Source organism: Schistocerca cancellata, chromosome 12, assembly GCF_023864275.1.
Source record: "Schistocerca cancellata isolate TAMUIC-IGC-003103 chromosome 12, iqSchCanc2.1, whole genome shotgun sequence".
NCBI lineage: Eukaryota > Metazoa > Arthropoda > Insecta > Orthoptera > Acrididae > Schistocerca > Schistocerca cancellata.
Window position 1 is genome coordinate 61,931,598 of NC_064637.1, and position 9,950 is coordinate 61,941,547.

The window sequence follows — 9,950 nt, forward strand, 5'->3', positions numbered from 1 at the left end:
TTTCTTTCATTCCTCTCCCAGAATGGGGGAGGTGGACATCTGCTCTTTGGCGCCTTGTATTGACTAAATTATGCTGTTTTGGCGATTTTAATTTTGAATTGGGGTAGGATTTTCCTATTACTCTTTCGAGTATCTGCTCGTACGTAACTGCTTTCTTTCGGGCAGTAGGGTGGTAAAGATCCTGCCATCTGCCCCAGTGCTGAGGGAAAGCTCCGTAAAGCCTCAGCAAGGATGTCTGGAGTCTTCTATTCCTTATATGTACGGTTGTTCAGCGTGGGGTTACTTGTTCTGCTCTGTCCCCATATTTTTAAATGTCGTGTTACTCTTCAGGTTCGTCTTCTAGAAGGTGTTTTAGCTTGACGCCTTATCTATGGTTCAAATGGCTCTAAGCACTATGAGCCGGCCGGAGTGGCCGAGCGGTTCTAGGCGCTACAGTCTGGAGCCGCGCGACCGCTTCGGTCGCAGGTTCGAATCCTGCCTCGGGCATGGATGTGTGTGATGTCCTTAGGTTAGTTAGGTTTAAGTAGTTCTAAGTTCTAGGGGACTTATGACCTCAGCAGTTGAGTCCCATAGTGCTCAGAGCCATTTGAACCATTTTAAGCACTATGAGACTTAACATCTGAGGTCATCAGTCCCCTAGACTTAGAACTACTTAAACCTAACTAACCTAAGGACAACACACACATCCATGCCCGACGCAGGGTTCGAACCTGCGACCGTAGCAGCAGCGCGGTTCCCGACTGAAGGGCCTAGAACCGCTCGTCCACAGCGGCTGGCACGCCTTATATATCTGTGATGGTAAAATTTGTTTTGTATCGGTTGCCTTTGTGCAAGTTTTAATGATTGTTGTCAGATAGGGATATTTCGTTTTTGGGTACATGAGAACTGTGTATTGTCTTTGTAGGAGTTCTGGTGTCGCTCTTTTGTTCTGTAATTGGCTGAAGTCAATTTTGGCGGTTAGTTCGAGCCATCTTTTCTTTAAAGATCGTACTTTTACGTTTTGGGCAACGGCCTTGCCGCAGTGGATACACCGGTTCCCGTGAGATCACCGAAGTTAAGCGCTGTCGGGCGTGGTCGGCACTTGGATGGGTGACCATGCGGGCCGCCATGCGCTGTTGCCATTTTTCGGGGTGCACTCAGCCTCGTGGTGCCAATTGAGGAGCTACTCGACCGAGTAGTAGCGGCCTCGGTCAAAGACAACCACCGTAACGACGGGAGAGCGGTGTGCTGACCACACGCCCCTCCTATCTGCGTCCTCCCCTGAGGATGACACGGCGGTCGGATGGTCCCGGTAGGCCACTCGTGGCCTGAAGACGGTGTACTTTCACGTTGTGGTGAACTAATTCGTTTCTGGTCCTTGCATTCATCTTTCCCGCGATTTGTAATATTTTTTTCTTTCTGTCGCCATTATCTTCCCCGCTGTTGTCCTGTTTGCCATCCGTACTGGTGCAGCGTACTTTAGTACGGGGCGAACGAAAGACTCGCAGGTGTGAACCATTGTGTTTGTGTGTCTGCGGCGTTCTTCCTGGATCTCAGCAGGCGGAGAAAGTTGGGTCTGGTTCGAGCTTTTGCTGTGACGTGTTGTGCTCAAGAGGAAGGCCGCCGGGTGCAGCTGCGATGTGCCGCTGCAGCCAGAACTTGTTTCACGGCCCGCACACACACACACACGCACACACACACACACGGGGGCAACCGGCCGACCTCCAAACAACCAGTCCCGCCTCGCAGGCCTAATCTTTTTACGCCACGCTCCATCTCGTCTCTTTCTGCAGCCGGCCACGACAATAAAGCCGTCGAAAAGATATTTATCGTCTCGCGACCCGTCTCGAAAGGAACACTTTTCATAATGTGAAGTCGGGCGCGTCTTGTTACACGCCCTAGATCGCTTTACACTGGAGGCCTTCCACTAACGCGACAAATACCCGCTAACCACTCACAAAATTACAATTAATGTAACGACGGATAGTACTCATACTGACGTAAAGTTGTCACTTCTACCTTATTCCCAAGCGGTGTCTTGTTCAAAATGGTTCAAATGGCTCTGAGCACTATGGGACTTAACATCTGAGGTCATCAGTCCCCTAGAACTTAGAACTACTTAAACCTAACTAACCTAAGGACATCACACACGTCCATGCCCGAGGCAGGATTCGAACCTGCGAACCGTAGCGGTCGCGCGGTTCCACACTGAAGCGCCTAGAATCGCACGGCCACACCGGCCGGCGTAAATTGTAAATTATAGATTGCAGCAATAAGCCGTCCTTCTTAAATTTTACTATGCAGATCTAGATTTCGGCTATAAGCTAGCCATTCTCAATGCTAAGAATACAAGAAGTACATAGACGATGTCATAATAAGTTACAAGTAATGGATTAACTCATATGGTTTGTATATTACATACCACTAATTTTTTCGTTCAATGCATGTATGTCCCTGTTGATCGGGGTTGCTTTGTATTTACAAGAAAAAGGATAATGAGGTTAGTACCCTCTATATCTATAGCGGCATAGCCAAATTGCACCAACCATGCATCTGACTGACATTTGGTGCCATCTATCAACTCTTTAGTAAAAATGATGAACAATATACTTGTTATGTTTTAATAAAGGGAGATATAAAGATAAAAATACTTAAGCCATATCAACTGGCAATGGCAAGGAAAGCGTTTCTGAAGAAGAGAAATTTGTTAACATCGAGTATAGATTTAAATGTCAGGAAGTCGTTCCTGAAAGTATTTGTATGGAGTGTACCCATGTATGGAAGTGAAACATGGACGATAAATAGTTTGGACAAGAAGAGAATAGAAGCTTTTGAAATGTGCTGCTACAGAAGAATGCTGAAGATTAGATGGGTAGATCACATAATTAATGAGGAAGTATTGAATAGGATTGGGGAGAAGTTTGTGGCACAACTTGAGTAGAAGAAGGGATCGATAGGTAGGACATGTTCTGAGGCGTCAAGTGATCACCAATTTAGTATTGGAGGGCAGCGTGGAGGGTAAAAATCGTAGAGGGAGACCAAGAGATGAATACACTAAGCACATTCAGAAGGATGTAGGTTGCGGTAGGTACTGGGAGATGAAGAAGCTTGCACAGGATAGAGTAGCATGGAGAGCTGCATCAAACCAGTCTCTGGACTGAAGACCACAACAACAACAACTGATAAGTGTATACAGCACGTGTCTTCTTGTATCTCATAAATTTTTAAAAAGTTTTACCCATCTCACGAATTTAGATGTTGTAATAATAATAACGGACTCACAGGGAGTGAATATCGAAATTTTGTTACTTGCCTAGAAATATGAAGTTCGTCGGACTACATTGTAAAGAATTATACGCTACTGGCCATTAAAATTGCTACACCACGAAGATGACGTGCTACAGACGCGAAATTTAACCGACAGGAAGAAGACGCTGTGATATGCAAATGATTAGCTTTTCAGAGCATTCACAAAAGGCTGCCGCCGCTGGCAACACCTACAACGTGCTGACATGAGGAAAGTTTCCAACCGATTTCTCATACACAAACAGATGTTGACCGGCGTTGCCTGGTAAAATGTTGTTGTGATGCCTCGTGTAAGGGGGAGAAATGCGTACCGTCACGTTTCCGACTTGGATAAAGGTCGGATTGTAGCCTATCGCGATTGCGATTTATCGTATCGCGACATTGCTGCTCGCGTTAGTCGAGATCCAATGACTGTTAGCAGAATATTGGTGTATTCGTCATCGCCATACTGGCGTATCACCCGCCTGATAGTATACGGTGCCATTGGTTACACGTCTCGGTCACCTCTTGTTCGCACTGACGGCACTTTGAAAAGTGGACGTTACATTTCAGACGTGTTACGACCCGTGGCTCTACCCTTCATTCGATCCTTGCGAAACCCTACATTTCAGCAAGATAATGCACGACCGCATGTTGCAGGTCCTGTACGGGCCTTTCTGGATACAGAAAATATTCGACTGCTGCCCTGGCCAGCACATTTTCCAGATCTCTCAGCAACTGAAAACGTCTGGTTAATGGTGACCGAGCAACTGTCTCGTCACAATACGCCAGTCACTACTCTTGAAGAACTGCTGTATCGTGTTGAAACTGCATTGCAGCTGTAACTGTACACGCCATCCAAGCTCTGTTTGATTCAATGCCCAGGCGTATCAAGGCCGTTATTACGGCCAGAGATGGTTTTTCTGGGTACTGATTTCTCAGGATATGTGCACCCAAATTGCGTGAAAATGTACCACATGTCAGTTCTAGTATAATATATTTGTCCAATGAATACACGTGTATCATCTGTATTTCTTCTTGGTGTAGCAATTTTAATGGCCTGTGCTGTACGATGGGGGCTACAAGTTGAAAGTAACGGCGTATGCAAAACAACGTGAAAACCGAACAGCTGAGCAGCATTTCGGCTCTCCACCAACAGTAAAATAAACTTTCAAGTTTGTCGGGCTAGTGCAGGAGAATTGAAAAAATGAGGCAGATTAAATACGCAAATAGAGGACGAATGCAAAGTGGCCGAAACTAGGAGACGACGTGTTGAATTGGATTCAAGGACACCGTCAAAATGGCATTGGAATTAATACAAAAATTATTCAAATACACGGTCGTACGCTAGCGCTGCAATGAAGCTTAAGAACCTTAAAGGTGGAGTTTATGAAGCCTCAGAAAATGCCGCAAGAGTTTGAAGAGAAAATTCTCGCTTTATTATTCAACATCGAAAGGAAACCACTGTGGAGCGAAGCCAAATGGCGAATGTGGACGAAACTCCGCTGACAGTTGATGTGCCAAATAACGGAACTGTTGCCAAGAAAGGTACTAAACCTGTGATTACAACAAGTGGACATGAAAAAATGCGCTACACCTGTTGGCCTTCCTTGTTGTGCTAACGGTACTAAAATTACTCCGACGGTCATTTTCGAGTGCAGAACAACGCCAAAAACTTCTAAAATACCTCCAGGTGTTGTTCACGCACACAACAAAGGCTGGATGGACGCGGCTGGTATGAAATTGTGGATTAACCGAGTGCGAGAGAGGTGCTTCAGTGAAGAAGAGTTCTCTTCTCGTGCTAGACCAGTTTAGCAGTAACATAATTTAAATGCAGTCTTGATCGCAGCCGATGTTAACTACTGACGGGTTTCGGCCTTTTAATTACGGGCCATCATCAGAGCTTGCATCATCTGGATGATGGCGATGTCGCCCGAGGCGCTGTGGATGCGTCAGCTACTGTAACTGTTTAACCGTCATTTGAAAAATTCTGTGGAAGTGAAACTGAGACAGGAAAATACAAAGTTTTCCGTTATTTCGGGAGGATTCACTTCGCAATCGCGACCTCTTGATGTCTCGACAAATAAATCGTTCAAAGTGTATATGAGAGACGAATGGAACAAATGGATGATGGACGAAACCCAACATGAATTCACGCCGAAGGGAGCTTTAAAACGACGTACAATCAAACAAGAGTGTCTGCGAATAAATCATTGGTGGTCTAGAGCGAGAGAGGACATTACTGTTACATGCGTCAAGGAGTGTGGCATAAGTAACGCTCTCGATGGGACAGGATGATTTTTCCCAAGGTGTACAAACTCCAGGGATTGCTCGATGAGAGAACATGGAACAAAAAAGTCTAATGAACTTATGTCCGAAAATGCATGGTTTCCATGCTGAAGACCTTCCAGTCATACTTTGTTACAGCGACTGTGGTGTAATACACGCTGTACTATGCAGCCACAGTTACAGCACGTATTGGTTTCCTCCTTGAGAGTGGTACTGTTGCTAATATATCGTGCCCTAGAGCCCTATCCTGCCATAGTAATTGGTAATGTTGTATCCAATTCACTTCTCTCGCTGACTCACCTTGTAGTGGTTATAATACAGCTCTGTGCACAATGGTTCCTAAATCTCTGTCTTACCATTGTACGATGCGTGTTTTTTTAAGTAAGTGCCGTTTTGAAATTAAAAAAAGACTTGCTAAGATATCTCAGTAATTTTATTTTTACCTTAATCTACGCACTGACGCCATTACAGTCTGGTTCTTCCTTGTATACGTTGCGTATTGAGTGTTTAAGGTGCCTCCGATACTCGTGAGTCCCGCCGCCTGTGAAGTATGGGCTATTATAAGATTTCTTAGTGCTAAAGGCCTAAAAGCGATCGATATTCATCGTGAGATCTGCGCGGTTTACGGAGAAAACATTATGAGTGGTGGAATGGTAAGAAAGTGGGTGAGAGCATTTAAAGATGGCCTCACAAATGTGCATGTTGAACAACGAAGTGGGCGTCCTTCAGTCGTTAATGAAAATTTGGTGCAGGAAGTGGACAATAAGGTGAGAGAAAACAGACGCTTTACGATTTCCTCCTTGCGGGATGACTTTCCTAATGTTCAAATGGTTCAAATGGCTCTGAGCACTATGGGACTTAACATCTTAGGTCATCAGTCCCCTAGAACTTAGAACTACTTAAACCTAACTAACCTAAGGACATCACACAACACCCAGCCATCACGAGGCAGAGAAAATCCCTGACCCCGCCGGGAATCGAACCCGGGAACCCGGGCGTGGGAAGCGAGAACGCTACCGCACGACCACGAGATGCGGGCTTTCCTAATGTTAGTCGTAGTGTTTTGTATGGCACTGTGACTGAGCACTTGTATTACCGAAAATTGTGCGCACGTTGGGTGCCGAAAATGTTGACGGATGTGAACAAAACCAAACGTTTAGACAGTGCATTGACTTTCCCTGAGCGGTACCACAACGACGGTGATGATTTCTTAAGCCAAACTGTTAGAGGCGATGAAACATGGGTGGCCTATGTCACACCAGAATCAAAGCAACAGTCCATGGAAGTCGAGCAAGGACATCGTTTTGCTGCAAGACAATGCCCGTCCGCATGTGGCGAATCACACCAAAGATCTCATCACATCTTTTCGACGGGAAACTCTAGATCATCATCCGTGCAGCCCCGATCTTGCGCCCAGTGACTACCATCTGTCCCTGCACTTGAAGAAACACCTGGGCGGTCAGCGTCTTCAAAACGGTGGCGATGCAGTTGTTAACAAGCCAGGCGGCAGACTTCTATGAGGAGGGTATTCAAAAACTGGTACAACGTTATGACAAGTGCCTCAATATTGACGGAATTAATTTGAAAACGGTACTTACTTAAAAAAACACGCCTCGTATAATCTATCCGAAACCTTCTGGTGTCTACAGGTCTCTTCCATGTATACAACCTTCTTTCATTATGAGCACGGAGAAGCCAATACCTCACATGAGGGACGTCGCTACAATCATTACCACACGCAGCTGTCATTCCTGTATGGCTTTAGATTGGAGGCACGTTTTCTGCGATTAGAAATTCGTTCACAGCCTTCGACCATAAATATAATAGACTGGCCCTGAGGTCATTTTCTTGGCTCCAACATCTCTGGGCTAAAGTCACGTGAATGTTGGCAAAACATGGTTGTTTCGTGTTGCGCTTATGGCTGTACTCAGCGTTTTGTCGGGGAAAATGGCGTTACATTTCACGTGTAAGTGTTTCTATGATAGCGCAAATGCGTTTATTGAAATCTGCTGAAGTGACTTTTATATGTTTTTTACACTTGAAATAGAGTATCACGTAAATTAGTGTGCTGAAAGTGATGCCTGTAAAGTCAGACTCATATTACATTTTGGAAAGTATCTGTGATAATTCGGTTACAGAAGTAAGTATAATTGTTTCTCGTTCCTACTCATAGATTCCCTAAGGATGAAAACCGAAGGCAGCTTTGGGTACAGGCCCTGAAAAGGAAAAACTTTAAGCCATCTGCACATACGCGCCTTTTTGTATATACAAGTGAGATTATAATAAGGTAAGAGCACCTGTAGTCGGCACATGAAGAGAATTTTTTTCTACCTTCTAATACTATTAAATAAATGTAGGCTCCAAAATTATTTTCTGAAACTTCAAAGTCTCACCTTTCATCTAAAATATCATTTTTTAAAACTGATAGTTTAAACTTTTGTAAAAATAGTAGGAACTGAACCTTTGAAGTGCACCTAAAATTGATACTCTAAAATGGACCTGCTCCTAAAGTCGACAATTTTGGCACCTATAGTTGACATAATTCCCATATACCATTTTCTTTTATAAGTGACTAGACCTCAAAACGCTGCGAATCCAATGTTTAAAGTTTTGACACGAGCCCACTCTTACTGTTTAAAAGAATTTTAACGACATTTTACTTTAACTGATAGTTTATAGTAATTTCGTCCCGCTGCCCACCAGAGGGGCGTTCGATGTATTTGTTAGATTTTATAAATGGTTGTTGTTGTTGTGGTCTTCAGTCCTGAGACTGGTTTGATGCAGCTCTCCATGCTACTCTATCCTGTGCAAGCTTCTTCATCTCCCAGTATCTACTGCAACCTACATCCTTCTGAATCTGCTTAGTGTATTCATCTCTTGGTCTCCCTCTACGACTTTTACCCTCCACACTGCCCTCTAATGCTAAATTTGTGATCCCTTGATGCCTCAAAACATGTCCTACCAACCTATCCCTTCTTCTAGTCAAGTTGTGCCACAAACTTCTCTTCTCCCCAATCCTATTCAATACCTCCTCATTAGTTACGTGATCTACCCACCTTATCTTCAGCATTCTTCTGTAGCACCACATTTCGAAAGCTTCTATTCTCTTCTTGTCCAAACTAGTTATCGTCCATGTTTCACTTCCATACATGGCTACACTTCATACAAATACTTTCAGAAACGACTTCCTGACACTTAAATCTATACTCGATGTTAACAAATTCCTCTTCTTGAGAAACGCTTTCCTTGCCATTGCCAGTCTACATTTTATATCCTCTCTACTTCGACCATCATCGGTTATTTTACTCCCTAAATAGCAAAACTCCTTTACTACTTTAAGTGTCTCATTTCCTAATCTAATTCCCTCAGCATCACCCGACTTAATTTGACTACATTCCATTATCCTCGTTTTGCTTTTGTTGATGTTCATCTTATATCCTCCTTTCAAGACACTGTCCATTCCGTTCAACTGCTCTTCCAAGTCCTTTGCTGTCTCTGACAGAATTACAATGTCATCGGCGAACCTCAAAGTTTTTACTTCTTCTGGTGCTGTGAATAAATCCAGGTCAAATCTAGTTCTGACATAAGTTTACGCAAATAAAAAAGTAATTTTTGTTGGAAGCGTTTGGCAGTCAATTGAGAAATGTGGGTAATATACGACACAAACAAATGATGGCAGAACGCTGATTTGAAATCCCGCCACGTTTTGCCAACAGTCACGTGGTTTATGTTGGAGCCACACCAGCCCTATAGCTTCTGCACAGCGAGGCCAGTCTACTAGTATCTATGGTCGAAGTTCACAGCACGCCGTTTCTCACGAACCGACGTAGTTACGTTACACACGGCCGTGTTGCGCGCTACAATCCGGAGCCCTCTAGCGGCAGAGACGCCTGCGACTCGAGTCACTGGAGCGGGAAGTGCGGCGTGACGTGTAATACCTTACCCGACATTGTAAACAGAATAAAAATTACGGAGGCATTGCCTTTCAGTACACCCGTGTATATCCTCTATACTTCTGCCCTTAAGAGTTATTTTGTTGCCCAAATAGAAAAACTCTCAGCATAATTAAATTATGCTCCATGCAGAATTCTACCACTCAGTCCATATCCACCTACTACTTTTCCTTCTCTTCCTTTTCCTACTGTCAAATTCCAGTCCCCCCTTGACTATTAAATTTTCCTCTCCCTTAACTATCTGAATAATTTCTCTTGCCTCACCATACATTTCCTCAACTTCCTCCCCATTTGCGGAGCTACTTGGCATATAAACTTGTTCTACTGTGGTGGGTGAGTTCACTTTGTCGTTCGGAGTAGCTTATCCGCATGCATATATTTTTGTTCATTATTAAAACTACTCCTGCATTATCCCTATTTGATTTTGTATTCATAACCCTGTAT

The 9,950-nt window shown here is 44.1% G+C and overlaps 1 pseudogene; it reads left to right on the forward strand.

Moving 5' to 3' along the window:
* The first annotated feature begins 1,003 nt into the window (after nucleotides 1-1,003).
* LOC126109950 (5S ribosomal RNA) lies at nucleotides 1,004-1,121 on the forward strand (annotated as a pseudogene).
* Nucleotides 1,122-9,950: the final 8,829 nt, after the last annotated feature.